This window comes from Lutra lutra, chromosome 3 (genome assembly GCF_902655055.1).
Source record: "Lutra lutra chromosome 3, mLutLut1.2, whole genome shotgun sequence".
In the NCBI taxonomy this organism is placed as follows: Eukaryota; Metazoa; Chordata; class Mammalia; order Carnivora; family Mustelidae; genus Lutra; species Lutra lutra.
In genome coordinates, this window is record NC_062280.1 from 191,845,124 (window position 1) to 191,860,961 (window position 15,838).

Sequence of the window (15,838 nt, forward strand, 5' to 3'; positions counted from 1 at the left end):
GAATGATATTGCTCAATCTGGACATTGACTTTAATCTCCTTATCAAGACAGATCTTAATTTTGCATTTTTCCTTCATCTGGGAAGTAATTTGTAGTACTTCCAGACACACCTCTATGTGCATTTCTGATTCATACTCCTCTGTTACTTAATCTAAATGTAAAAACTAAATAGAACAACAAAAATGTAACATATGTAAGACATCTTGGTTACAAGCATTTTTAAGTATGTTATCTCTCGTTTTTAAGATCTACTAGAGAAGGAACTACAATCAGTTGCAGTTTTCTTACCTTGGAGTTAAGTGACTAGTTAGCAGCTCTCAAACAATGCTGTTCTAAAGGGCAACTGAAGTTTCAGCGAAAACTGAATCTCTTGGTCAGAGGCTGAACGAGACTTCTATTTTAGGCATTTCGTGATAAATTGTAAGAATAGATCACAGGAATAAATTTACTGGAAAGCAATTGAGGAGAAAGCTTTTAGAAAAACAGATTTTTGGCAAAAATGGCCATGAGCTATTCTGGTCTTTGGCATTATGAAGCCCATAGAGCAAATTTCCAAAGTAATTAATGTAAGTGAACATTACATTTTAAAAAATCAATTCTTTTATATGAAATTCAAGGGTATCGAGACTATAATCTCGTCCTACAAATGAGCACTTTGCATCATTGTAAGTATCACAAAGACTTGAACCAAAAGAATCTATCAAGTTCATAATATTAGTAATACTGCAAGCATTAATGGACAGATGCCCCAGTATTCAAAAATAACCAGTAAAGTTTCTGGCATTTCTCAACATAACATGAGACTCTGTTATGTGTTAATTGAGAGTGAACTTTGATTTAAATATGGAAATTGTAGAGATAATAAATAATCTGGGGGGGCGCCTGGGTGGCTCAGTGGGTTAAGCCGCTGCCTTCGGCTCAGGTCATGATCCCAGGTCCTGGGTTCAAGCCCCACATCGGGCTTTCTCCTCAGCGGGGAGCCTGCTTCCTCCTCTCTCTCTGCCTGCCTCTCTGCCTACTTGTGATTTCTCTCTGTCAAATAAATAAATAAAATCTTTAAAAATAAATAAATAAATAAATAAATAAATAATCTGGGAAACCATAGCTATGGTTCTCTGGGTTTCTCTTCTGGGTAGAAGGCTGTCAAAAATGTGCACCTGCCTGAATTGTGTTTGTGCTCCAGCCTTGGGTGTGAGAAGGTGTCCAGTTTCTTTCTATTCTAAGTTCAATAAAGACTTTTCTGGAAAGACGTTATGAATCTGTATAACTTTCCTCTAGTCAGTAGCAATGGGTAGTAGTATCCCTCTCATTTGTATGTAGGTTAGTGATAAAAACAATAAAGGATAATGTGAATGACATTTCCAACTCTTAGAGAAACACACTTGCTTTTAAAATGTCCCTAAATAGATAACTTCTATAAACATACATCCACATATTTCATATGGAGGGATTCATAAATGTTTCCTGGAATATGGGAAACATTTGATTTCCCCCTTTTAAAAAAGCTCACCATGTTGCCAACCACATAGCCAAGACTTCCAGTAAATGTAAATACTTTAAAAACTTTTCTCCCCAATTCCATTAGTGACCTTTCACAGATAAATTATATCTGTGGTGACAAGAGCATGCTAGATAGTTTATGGGTATCATACCAATTTTGCTTTAATTTTACAAATTATCCTTTTGCAAAGAGATATTATACATCAATTTATAATCTTGCATAATATGTCATGTTTTATTGCTAAGAAATTTTGCTAGCTCATTTTCCATAGAGGAAATATATATGAAGTAGCACCTGTCGTGATAGACACCATAGTAGGCACTAAGATTACAACATGAGTAAATTAGTGTCAAGGCTATGTGGTTAAGGGACTTTGGAGAAAATGGAAGGACAGCTATGTAAACACATGAAGAAATGCTATAGTTTAGGAATGCTATAACAAGAGATATGTACTGTGTCTTACAGAAGCACCAGTGAGGGTTCAATTCTCTCTGCAGGGTTGCTAGCAATAATTATCAAGAGGTCATTTTGGGCTAGATCTCTGCAGGATGGTTATCGGGGATTAGTATTCTAGTAGGTGATCTGGCTGGTTCCAATGTCAGGCGATGCAGAGGCACACAACCATGGAGTATACAGGACCAACGTGACCAAGGGGAGGCTAGATTATGAAGAATCACAAGTACAGTGCTTAGGAGTTTAGGGTTTTCATATACGAAATGGGGAACCTTCTAAGGCTTTTGTGCAGGGTGATGAAATGATAAGATTTGCATCTCTGAAAAAATGTTCTGGAGGCTACTTAAAGAGTCTGGAGCAGGGAGAAATGCAGAGAGATGGATTAATGAAGCTATTCCAGAAATAGAGGGGAAATGGTGAAAGCTTAACAAAAAATCTGTTTTGTTGTAGGTTGTTGCTTTTCACCAACTGTTCTGATATCTTCCATGCAGGAGGGTCATGCATTCCCTCCCCCTTGACCCAGCAGGGGAGTGTCACTTACAGGCACAGGTTTTAAGAGGCTGATCAATCAGCAAAGACCCTGTGTATAGCCAGGTCATGATGAGCATAGGACATGAGCAAGAAATAAATCTTTGTCTTTATACGTTGCTGAGATCTAGGGGTATTTATGTTCCTAGCCTACCGTGATTTCTACAAACCCCAAATAGCATACATTTTATTTTTGTTTCCTTGTGCTGCAAATCACTGCTGACAATCAATCAGCAAATACCTATTGGATATCTATTCAAATATGAGACACCACATTTACAACTGACCATTTTTCACCCTTAGAGACTTTGCAATCATGTCAGAAAGAGATGACATTAAACAAAACCATGTCTTTGGGAATTTAAAAGCATACAAATCCCTCCATCTGGATGGAGTGGGTCATGGGTGGTTTCCCTTATGGTGGAATGTGAACAGAGAGAAATAAAGATGGTAGGCAATAAAAACCAGGATGGGGAACAGAGAGATGATGGAGTTATATAGGCAAAGGCAAGAAAGAAGAAACTCTTCTTTGAGACAGAATGAACAGACCATTCTTAATAGGCAGTTAATGTCTGTGCCAAACACTATGTTGGCTGGTGCCAGAGGTCAACTAGCCATAACACTTTACAGTTCATCAGTCACAGTAGCCTGGTTTAAGTGTTCAATAGTCCAAAGTGGCTAGAGCAGCAAAGAAGCAGAACACTTCTATCACCACAAAAAGTTCTAGTAGACAGCACTGGTCTAGGAGAAGTGAACTACAGAATGAGAAAAAATGTAGAACCAGAGAGTCCTTGAATGCGAGGATAATATTTACTTGGAAAAATACAAAATTTGGAAGGGAGACTGACAATACAAAAGTAATTGAAAAGATTAGGGGCAGCAAAAAGGGAGAATAAACAAAAGACTAGGTTGGACAGAGAGAAGAATGAAATGTTTTTGCAGCAATCCAGAACTGAGTGACAGGGATCTAGTTCAAGACAACGACGGTAAGGATAGAGGGAAAGAAAGCAGTACTGTCGATTGTCATTATTTGAAGATCCTGTGTTTGCAAATTTACTCAGTCACTAAAATGTATTTGTCAACACCAACTCAATACTTGCTGTGCTTTCATGGTCATTCATGGATTGGGGCAGAGTGGAGGAAAATTAAATCACCTAGTGACCGCCTGAGGTTGAACAAAGCGATGTTCTCCCTTCTCATTTAAGCTCACCCTGCAAACAAGTGTCCTTTCTGTGGTCTATTTAGTGGCACACTTTCTGCATTTTTGTGCTTTTTGTTGGTGATTTCACTGCTTAAAATGGCTCCCAAGTATGGTGCTGCCGTGCTGTCGGGCAATTCTAAGCACACAAGGCTGGAATGTGCCTTCCAGAGAGAACACTGGATGAGCTCCAGTCAGGCATGACTTAGACAGCTATCAGCCATGAGTTCGATGTTAGTTAATCAACAGATTGGAAACAAGGCACCTCTAAACAGAAATACACATAAAACAAGGTTATATATTGATCAGTTGATGAAAATGTGGAGGCCAGAGGCTCATAGGAACCTAAGTTTGTATTTCCCCTGGGAGCAATGGTACCATATTCACGAATTCCTGTGTTCACAGTGACTCTAGACCCCAACTACACACGGTGAATCCTGGAAATCATGTGGAAGGGACACTACACAGAGGCAGTGACAGAAGCTGGACACTAAGAGGTTGACAAAGAGCAAATTAATGGACACCTCAGACCGTACATATTAAAGCAATATGGTACCAAGTCCAAACCAGAATTTTCTGTCAAGTAAAGCAGAAGATTTTCTCACACTCACTGGAAAGAAGCCACTCATGACTGGCATTTTTGTCACGCATACTCAGACTATTCTTTAAATCCATTGCTACTGACAATCCAAGCAATACTTTTAGTGCTTCACTTTTTAAACTTAAAAAAAAAAAAATTGGGTCTGGGACTTCTAATTTCTGAGTCTCTATGTGAATCATTCCCCGTCTTTATTTTTACACTATTTCTTTATCCAAATAGTTGGCAAATAGAAGTTAGAAAAGTAAATGGTACACTGAACCCATTGACCTACCAAGTATGTATCTGTGGGATTTTAGTTCCAAAAAGGCTTGAGCTTTGAAAAATCTATAAGAGAATCCTTACTAAAATATTGGAAACTGAATCTTTTTTCTCAAAATACAGTTTGGAAGAAGCTGGACATATTCAAAAGGAATCAATTTGTAAGAGAAACAAGTCCAAGAATTGTAATCCTTCAGGTGATGGATCAATGAAATTAAATAAATATGAGTCAGGTTATTATGTGTCAAAAAAATCTGTAATTTAAATTTCTTGCCTTTATTCCATGGCCTTTTACTGTATGTAGCCACTGAATCCCTTCCAATAAAATTGTAGCTTTAAAAACCCTGAGCCAAAAATTCAGTTCCTTCACATAGACCATGAGTAAAAATATGAAGCAAATCACTTACAGCCTACCCTTAAACACCCCCACTGCTTTTCATTAAAGCTGAAAGTTTATGTTTGCATAGTGTTGCTAATCTAAAACAATAGAAATACATGCTTCTACAGTGCAAACAATTCCCAGAGAATGAAGAAAAAATGCACGGAATTGTTTGGGGGGCAAAGATGACAAATCCCCAGGATCTCATCAAATTACACTAACTCTTCAATATCTGTGTCTGTCCCAACACCTTGGCAATTGGTCTGTTACCATGTCATTCATAGCTCCCTGGGATCCCCTTCAAGGTTCTCATGACTACTTGAAATTTTAGAGTCATGCAGCTATGTAATTAATAACTCTGTCCCTGGTAGATTGTAAGTGCCTGCCAGGAGACCTGTTCTGCTCACCACTGCATTCTCGGTACTCAGTTGAGTGTCTGCACACAGGAGGTGCTTTCTCATGGAAACTGTTGTTCAGTGAATGAATGAGTCAATGAGCCAATGAATCTCTGCCCTTTTCAGATAATCTCTGTACCCCTCCCTTAGGTTCTCATATGGGAAAAAAACAACATACAATGAAAGGACATGCCTCATACAACCAGACTTAGAAAAAACCAGGGTTGAGCCTTATGATTCCTTTGTGTGGCCTCTTCTCCCCAACTCAGTGCAGAGCACACAGGTCTCAGTAAATGGTGCAGACATTTCTATTTATAATATTTGTTTCCTGCAGCTCTGATGAACACTCATATTAAAAAATGCCCTAACTTTCTGATCTTGGCTTCCATCTCTCATACCCAAGAATAGGCTTTCTAGTTGAAGCTTTTCTTTTTTATTTTTTACCCTTGAAAAGAAAATATGGTTTTTAATCACTTGGGAGCATTAAACTAACTAGTGTAGCAAAACAGTCAAGCACAATTGAGAAGATGATATATAGTCACTTAGAGCTAAGAGACTTGGTTCTATGTGCTAGGCTGGAAGTACTCAAGGTTCAAATTTAAGTCTCAACAGATAGAAGTTATCATAGATCATGAGGTCACACTCAAAATGCACAGTAGTCACCAATTTAATTCCTCAAATGTTAAGGGTCTTCTATACATCATCTTAAAAAGACAATTATCTATCCCTTATTCTATAAATGGTCTCCTAATTTTAATGATACATGCCGCATTTCCAAGTGCACTGGACCAGATAATTTAAGATATAAATAGCGTTGACCTCTTACTTAGCTATTAGCGCTTACAAGAAGAATTATGCGGGTCCTCTTCTCGCTCCACCAAAATTCTCAAGAAACTGTCGTTCATATGTCCCTACCTTTGACACTTCTGCTAATTCTGACACAGTTTGGATATACTGTGAACAGAGATAAGGCTTTTTCCTTTCTCTCTCTCTCTCTCTCTCTTTTTTTAAATGTGACCCAAATTTCCAAAGCCTACCGTTTTTCCTTTTGTAGAACCATGCCTTTAAATGTTGAATTAGAGGCTTCAGCTCTAATAATCAATATTGTTCTCTCATATGAGAATAGCGCTGCTAATGAAGGACTTGCACCCAGAGGAACTTGTGCAAAATGTATTCTGAAAATCTGGGTATTTAATCTGGCATCGGAAACACTCATAACTGAAAATCAACCTGAATAATAAACAGTTATCACCCTATTGCTGAACTAAGGCCAGATGAGGGACACAAAGAAAAATGAGATATATTTGGTTTCATGAAAAAAAAAAAAGCAGCTGCCTTCTTTATCATACGAAAAAAAAATGTGTAAAAGGGAGCCAAAAACTGCTTTCATTTTATTATTTTTGGAAACAATGAGAACATTTGTGGTAAGTCCTCCAAAGTGTGGGGGGAAATATGGCATCAATGCAGGCTACAAAGCCTAAATGGTGGGTTTTGAAGTCTAGCTACCCTTTGGCTGAAGTGGCAAACGGTCTGTAAGAATTGGAAAACACTTTCTTAGAAAGCCTGTACTAATCCAATGCACAGAGCACGATAAGAGTTGGATTTCTTACAGAGGATTTTGAGCTATTTTACCCAGGGACCTGAGAACCTCAGGATATGCTCTCTTGACTTCTGACCATGGCTGACAGCATCGACAAGACACATATTTGCTGAAGGCAGGCCCTATCTCCCCACAGCTGAGCCAGGGTAGCGGGGCTTCTGGATGAGCAAAGGGAGTACAACCAAACCCAGTGAATGGGCTGCAGACATTCTTGGGGAGAAACCATGGAGATTACCAGGAGAGAATAACCCCTGGACAAATGTCTCCTCCCTTCCTGATCTGCTTCAGTCAACAAATGCACACTCAAAGATCAGGCCTGTGCTGATACAAGCTGTATAAGCTGTTGGTCTATAGCTTGAGATACCACATCATCGTTCAGAAAATAACAACTGGAGACAGAAGCTCAGTTGTATCTGGAATGATGAGAGAGAGAAAAAAAAATTACACAACAACAATCTAGTCTTTCCCTTCTCGGAGACTGAGAGTGCTGATCTGTCATTCATCCTAGGTCCTCTCCTTGGATTTAAGGAAAATGAGTAATCTTTAGACAAGAAAGTTACACCGAGGGGTCTCTGTTCACAGGTTCAGATCTTTCACAGACTCACTGGTGGAGCTATTTTGCCCTTAGTTTTGCTTCACCACATTTTCCTGACATCCTCGGTCCAAGAGCTCTTGCTTCCTGCTGTCTCCAGTCTCCCACCAAACACCTGTCATCCCTCGCCACCTCCCTGAGACACCTGTCCTCGGTTCTGGCGCCAGTGTCATTCAGGCCCCTGAGGATAGGACACGGACCAGATCATCAGGCCAAGTTTTGCAGGTTTCTTAACCGGACAAAGTGCAAAGGGAATAAGCCCCAAATGGAAAGTTATAAAAGGAGACAGTCATCATTCAGCAACAGCCCGGTATGGCATTCCAGAAAGCAAAACTTATAACAAAGGCCCCTCTGCAGGGAAAAAAAAAAAATCACCCCATTCTTTTTTTGTTTAGGATTTATTTTATTTACTCTAGAGAGAGAGTACATGTGACCAGAGGGAAAGGCAGAGGGAGAGAGGAAGAATGTCCTCAAGCAGATTCCCCACTGAGCGCTGAGCCCAATGCAGGGCCTGATCCCAGCACCCAGATCATGACCTGAGCCAAAATCTCAGCTGCTCAACCGAACTGCTGGCTGAAAGAGCCAGCTGCTCAACCAACTGAGCCACCCAGGTGCCTGGAAGTCATCCCATTCTTTAGGTTTACATGACCAAATTTGCAAATTCACACTGAAGAGAAGGGAAGGAAAGGGAAAGGAAGGGGAGGGGAGGAGAGGGGGGAGGGGAGGGGAGGGGAGGGGAGGGGAGGAGAGGAGAAGAGAAGAGGAGGAGAAGAGAGGAGAAGAAAAGAGAAGAAAAGTCTTCATGTTTTCCATTAAGTGATCTAACCCTGTTTAAAAGCCTCAAACAAAAGTAATCTAATTGGGTGATCTTTCAGGAACTCCGTTTTCCCATGGAAGCTTTAGACTACTGCAATCCAGTAGAGCCTCTGCAATGAAGGAAATGTGACAGAGCTTCACCATCCAACAGAGAAACCACCAGCCATACATGGCTATTGATCACTTGAAAAGGGCCTGGAAGGGTGTCTGGGTGGCTCAGTCTATTATAAGCCTCTGCCTTCAGCTCAGATCATAATCCTAGGGTCGTGAAATTGAGTCCCACATCCAGCTCCCTACTTGTCAGGGAGTCTGCTTCTCCCTCTCCCTCTACCCCCAGCTTGTTCTCTCTTTCTCTCTCTCATGCTCTCTTTAATAAATAATTTTTAAAAAATCTTTTAAAAAAAGAAAAGTGACTAGCAAGACTGAATTTTTAAAATTACTCAAAATTTACGTAGCCACAAGGGACAGAGGTACATATTTTATTTTATTTTTTTTTAAAGATTTTATTTATTTATTTGGCAGACAGAGATCAGAAGTAGGCAGAGAGGCAGGCAGAGAGAGAGGAGGAAGCAGGCTCCCTGCTGAGCAGAGAGCCCGATGCGGGGCTCGATCCCAGGACCCTGGGATCATGACCTGAGCCGAAGGCAGAGGCTTTAACCCACTGAGCCACCCAGGCACCCCCAGAGGTACATATTTTAGAGTCATCAGGATATAGATGATATTTAAAACAATGATGAATAAATAAATAAAACAAAGAAAAAAATACACACAGGTTGATTTATACAAGGGATTCTGTGGCTAGTTTGGTGTTCTGAGACACTCCTTCACTATTCTATTGATCTGATACGATAATGGAGCATGTGTTCAGAAAAACAAAATTAATAACAAAATTAATTAATGAATTAATCCATATAGCTGTGTGTGACTAGTAACTGCCAATGAACCAACATGACTATAGATCATAAATGCTCCTGTGGTTGTGTGGCTGACACAATGTCATAGGGCAGGGGTGCCCTTGTTTCCATTCATCCTAGAACAGTGGGCTGGACCACAGCAGGCTGATAGGACCACCCATCCCTTCTTTGGCATAGCCTCTATCACTGAGAATCTGGTAAAACTGTAGGATATAGTTGTCTCCTGGTAGGTTACAGGAGGAGGTAAAGGTATTTAGATCATAGTTTTCTTTTTTGATAGATCCTGGTTGTCATGTCTGTTATCTTGATGAGAACATACACAAATAAAATCCTATTATAGGAAGTATCAGCTCTTCTTTTTCTCTCTTTTTTTTAAAATTGAGGTCTAATTAACATTTAACACGTTAGTTTTGGGTGTACAACATAGTGATTCGGTATTTGTCTACATGGTGAAATGGTCATCACAGTAAGTCTAGTCCCCATACATTACCATACGAAGTTACGGGGGGGGGATCTTTTAAGATTTACTCTCTTAACAATTTTTAAATATGCACTACAATATTGTTGACTAAGTCACCACATTTCTATCTTTCTCTCTCTCCTCCATCTCCTCCTCATCCCCTTCCTCTCCCTCGTCCCCTGTTCCTCTCCTTTTATTTATTTTTTTAATTTTTATTTAAATTCAATTTAGTTAGCGTACAATGTATTTTTAGTTTCAGGGATAGAATTTAGTGATTCATCAGTTGTATATAAGGTCCAGTGCTCATCCCATCAAATGCCCACCTTAATGCCCATCCCCCAGTCACCCCATCTCCCCACCCCCTCCCCTCCAGCAACCCTCAGTTTGTTCGCTAGAGTTCAGAGTCTCTTATGGTTTGCCTCCCTCTCTATGTTAATCTTATTTTATTTTTCCTTCCCTTCCCCTATGTTCATCTCTTTTGTTTCTTAAATTCCACATAGGAATAAAATCATATGGTACTTCTCTTTTTCTGACTTATTTTGCTTAGCATAACACCCTCTACTTCCATCCACATTGTGGCAAATGGCAAGATTTCATTCATTCTGATGACTGAGTAATATTCCATTGTATATTTATACCACATCTTCTTTATATCCTCCCCTTTTAGAGCAATGCTACTACTTCTGCCCCACACCCAAGCAGATGGCTGTCCTGGTCTCACTTACAGAGAAAGCTGTTTATAGACAAAAGCAACAGAAGAAACAAGGTGTTTTTCTAAACACATCTACCGCAGAAACATTTATTCTACAATTAGTTCAGTGTTACAATTCAATGAAAGGCCTATAGTGACCAGGAACATAAGGCAAACTTTCTAATAATAAAGCTATAGGTAAGCAGAGACATTCCTTAGCAATTGCTTGTTTTAAAAAAAGAGACATGAAGCCTTCAGGGAAATTCAGCTACCCAGCATTATATTCTTTCATACAGTACAAACCAAAGCCTTGGTAATGGCAGGGTATACGGATTGTCAAGCTTAAAACACTAAAATTATTCAGAAATGACAAATGGTATTGTTGCTTTTAATATCAGACTCTTCATCTGGATATAGAAGGAAGTTTCTTCTTTTGACTTAAATTTTCCTTAATTGGAAAGTCCTTTCAGAAAGAGACAAAAAGTGTATTCTTCCTTTTTTAGTATACAAATAAACAAAGAAAATAAAAATAGTAAGTCTTAATGTCTTTTATTTCTCATTTTAATCTTGCTGAAAAATATTTAATTTGTACAAAAAATGAATAAAATCATTGCAAGCAGCAAATAGTTCTGCAAAAGAAGGTTTCTTTATTTTTAATTCTGAAAATAATTGTATGTGTTACTGAATGGATTTATTTATTTATTAAAGATTTTATTTATTTATTTCACAGAGAGAGACACAGAGAGAGAGGGAACACAAGCATGGGAAGCAGGAGAGGGAGAAGCAGGCTTCCTGCCAAGCAGTGAGGCCAACGTAAATAACGCAGGCGCCCTGTGTTACTGAATTTAAAAACCCATATTGGAAAAGACTTATGCTGCCAGTCAGTAAGATATTTTTTAATGACAGTTTTTTATAAGATTTGTTATCCTCTTAAAAATCACCTCAAGAAAGAAAAAAAAAAAAAAAAGAAGCAGCATCTCACCCTCCAATGATTCTTCAGGAAATAAAAAAAAAAAATCTTTTAGTGTTCTGTTTGGTTGCTGCACTATATATTTTAAGAGATTTCAAGATAAATTCTGCAAAAAAATGAATAACTATATTTACCTTTTAAAATTAAACCTATATGTTTCTAAGATATTATTATATAACACTTCTATTAAATTTCAGGAAGAAAAAAATGTCAATATCAAATCAATTCTTACTAGTGATTTAAAACAAGTTGTTCTACCCAAATAACTCAGCCTTTCCCCAGTCTAGCTTGGAACGATCCTCCTTTGCTACTACTCATTTAGGGTCCCCTGGCACCTGAATCTAAATTGACTGGAGAACTTTGGTCAGTCATCCCGGAAAAATGTTCCAAAGCCTCCTAATATGACTTGGCTTAATCTTTTCGGCACTTGTCTCCCCGAATCTACTCGTCCTTTCAGGCTAGCATGTGGCTGCTGCCCTGCCAGCTTAGCCATTGTCCTAATTCTCAGCAAACTGTGTAACCCATAACTACAGAAAGTCAGTCTAAAAGGCCCTTTTTTGTTCATGTAAGATAGACATTTTCTCCATTAATTCCACTTGTACTTTTTGTCTAGAGATCATCCTGCTGACATGAGACAAAATTAGAGAGGACCTAGCAGGAAATCTGAAGCAAGCACCATCAGAATTACCATTGGACTTTGCTAGGTCAGTTACCGAGCACAGTTGACATTCAGTACATTTCCCAACACATAGACACAGAAACCAGCCAGACCTGCTACTGCTGTGAATACCAGGATGGCCCAACTGGCGCGTTAATAGCTGCATCCCAGCACTGGACAACACTTCAGCTACTTGGATCTACCTAACCCACAGCATCCGGTAGCTCAAAAGCAAGCATAAACTGGGAATACAAACGTTGTCATATTTGAGGCATTGTGGGCATGAATTTTTTTTTAAATACGTCCACAAATCTAAATGTATTAAGTGTCCCCTCATTTTTAGTGGTCATCATGTGCTTTCTGTATCAGTTTTTTTTAAAAAAAGGAAAAGTCGTCTGTGAGCAAAGCATTTACTGCTGCAGGAGAACAGTACGGGTTTGGTGGACAAATGATTACCTGGTGAAGTGGGCACCAGTACTTCCACCTACTTAGCTCAGATCCCAAGCACACCCATTGATTCTTAGCAAGGGACTGGTCCAGTGGGAACTCTGTCCTTCTGCAGCTTAGAGGTCAATGTGAAAACCAATTAATTGGAAAGAGTCAGACTTTCTTGAAAATTGATCCTTTTTTATTCATTCATAGTGTAGAGAAGATAGTTGAGTAGCTGGATCACTCAGTAACCCACACAAAGTCTGATCGCAATCAAGTTAAATTCAAATCATGTCCAGTGGTTTCAGCCCTCGTGTCCTTTCTACTGGTTCCTGATGTCTCTGACACCCTCCAGACTGAAGGCTCCCTGTTTTACTAAAAGAATAATGTTCAGTGCTCCTTTCTCTTTTTCAAGGAAAATCATTAGCTTTTTTAATTAATATGTGCCACAATGACTATTACCTTTTGGAAATACTATTCCTTTTCTGCATTGCCGTCTTCTCGATTTCGCATCTGCTGATGTCTGTGTACCAAATCTATCCTAAACTGTTTTGTCAGCAAGTTATTTCCAGAAAAAAAAAAAAAAAAAAAAAAAACAAGACAAAACTCCCAAAGTCTGCCTGAGTGATTTCTCAAGAACCTTGTGGCTCACTGGCATCCTGCATTCATGCAAAGGAGTCTATAACCAAGAACTATTCAAGTCAAGTGTGACACTGAAGAATTTGTAAAGAAAATAAAATCCCATCTCAGAACAAAAGTGCCCTTTCATTACATAATTTCTACATATAAAAGTTGATACCATTAGACTCCTTTAAATCTACTATTAATGAAAAGAGGCAGATTTTAAATCATGTCCTCAATAAGCATAAATGAAAATGACACAAGCCAGTATCTTGGCCCATCACTTCCAACACATAGCACCTGTGCCTCTCCTGAACACTAGACACATAGTACCTCATGTGGACATCTTAAACCAGCAGTCTCCATACATCATACCCTCATCTCCTGCATGAATATAAGACCAATGACTCCTTGACCAGCTTTCCCACCTTCATGGATATCTTGATTGACCCAGCCTCTTCCCTTGTCCAGAGTCCTGACTTCTAGAATGCCCAAAGCCCAGCACCCCAGCTCTGCTTCAGTAGCTGGACAAAAGAGGATAATAAGGATGGCAGAAAGGTAAGAAACTGCTAGTGGGGATTGCAGAAACACTATGATGGGTCAGAAGGTTGGAAAACCAAAACTCTGCAAACTGATCATAATTCTCCCATTGTGTAAAACATGGTCCCAGTGCCTACTAAAAGTCAACTGTTGATTTAAGTAGTCCTCCGGCTCTCCAATGTAACTACTGAATACTCACCCATTTGTTATCTTAACTTTAATTTTTATTTTTTTAAAGATTTTATTTATTCATTTGACAGAGATCACAAGTAGGCAGAGAGGCAGGCAGAGAGAGAGAGGAAGGGAAGCAGGCTCCCCGCTGAGCAGAGAGCCCAATGTGGGGCTCGATCCCAGGACCCTGGGATCATGACCTGAGCCGAAGGCAGAGTCTTTAACCCACTGAGCCACCCAGGCACCCCTTAACTTTAATTTTTAATTAAATTTACCATTATAACTTAAACTCAAATTCAAAAATGTTATCTAATTCTCTTTTTAATCATGGAACTATGTATCCCTTGAGAAGTGGATATCATGGAAACAGTAAGCAGTGATGAGGAAGAGATACTACGAAAACCATGTTATGGAAGAACAGAAAAAAAAAGAAAAAAGAAATGAAAGCTGAAAGAAATCCCAAGGGTAGCCTGGAGGATGGAATTCAATAAGGCAGCCTACGGCAATAGTGTAACCACATATCAAATAAAATAGAAGTGGGTCTGTAACATGAAGTCCTCACTCTCTCCTGTGCTTCCTACAGCAAGTGGTAAAGAAATGGGGATACCATGGAGAAATACCCAGTTTGACCCAATAACCAGTACTATCCCCATAACTGTAGATGATGGCCCAATCTCTGCCTCCTCCACCCAGCGTGCTTCTTGTCCCCATGACATTTGCAGCAACCACTTGATGTAATTAAGGTTATGGCCTATTATGGGGTTTAATCATGTCCCCAAAAAGATATATTGAAATCCTAATCCCCATTACCTCTGAATGTGACATTATTTGGAAAAAGGGTCTTTGCATACATAATCAAGATGAGGACTTTAGGGTGAGCCCTTAATCCAAGATAACGGATATCCTTATAAGAAGCCAGAAGAGACAGAAACACAGGAGAGGAGAAGGCCATGTGATGATAGCAGCAGACACTGGAGTGATAGACGTGCAAGCCAAGGAACTCCAAAGACTGACAGCTGGAAGTGAGGAAGAGGCAAAGGAGAATTCCACCTCAGTTCAGTCTCAGAGGGACCATAGCCTAACACCTGATTTTGGACTTTCAGATTCACAGCTGGGATAATAAATTTTGGTTGTTTAAAGCCACTCATTTTGTGGTTCTTTGTTAGGGAAGTCCAAGGAAACTAACTCATGGACCTTAAGTTGAGTCAGTTGTCCTAGATTTCTAAGTGGGCCCAACACAATCACGGGGATTCTTAAAGGTAGAGAACCTTTCTAGGCCATGGTAAGAGGGAGAAATGTGATGGTGGAAACAGAGTTAGAGAGATGCCATGCTGGCAGCCTTGGAGATAGAAGAAGGTGGCCACAGGCTAAGAAGAAAGAAGGCCTCTAAGTGGAAAAGGCAAGGAAGGAGACTCTATAGCAGGGTCTCCTGGAGGAATGTGGCCCTGCCAACCCCTTGCTTTAAGCCCACTGAGACCCATGTTGGGCTTCTGATCTCCAGAAGATCATCATGGGTTAAGCCACCAAGTATGTGATAATTTTTTATGGTTGTGGTAGAAAACTAATACAATTAGGCCTAGATTACAACAATAGTGTACTCAATCAACATTATTATTGTTATTATTTGAATTTCATCACATTTTGTGGAACTCTGTCTTCTCTCATGTTATGTAGGTACCTAATTAATGTCCTCAGTTTTCCATCTTGACCCACAAAGCCTAAAATGTTCTCCATCTGGCTCTTTATAGACAAAGTTTGTTGACCCCTTCTTTTGAGTGTTAGCAAGTTTCATGTTAGTTAAAAGGAAAATACTTAAAGTGTAGATCTTTCCCTTCTTGATATTTCTTGCTGAATAGTTTCCTGAAGTTCAGATTAGAGGAGAATTATTATGAAAAGCTGTATAATTGTAATGCTCAGAAAAATTAAAACAAATATACTCACTCTTACTATATTGGTTCTTTTTAAAACCCATTTGGGCAGTCTGTGATGGGCCACCACAGTGCCCTTGGAATGGCAAACTATGAGTCAAGAATCAGAAGGAGGTATTAAAGATCTGGGAACAA

General features: G+C 39.4%; 1 protein-coding gene across 3 annotated transcripts in view; it reads right to left on the reverse strand.

Moving 5' to 3' along the window:
* The window catches only part of FGF14 (fibroblast growth factor 14), a 611,293-nt gene that overhangs the window by 391,199 nt on the left and 204,256 nt on the right, over positions 1 to 15,838 (reverse strand). The window lies entirely within an intron of this gene.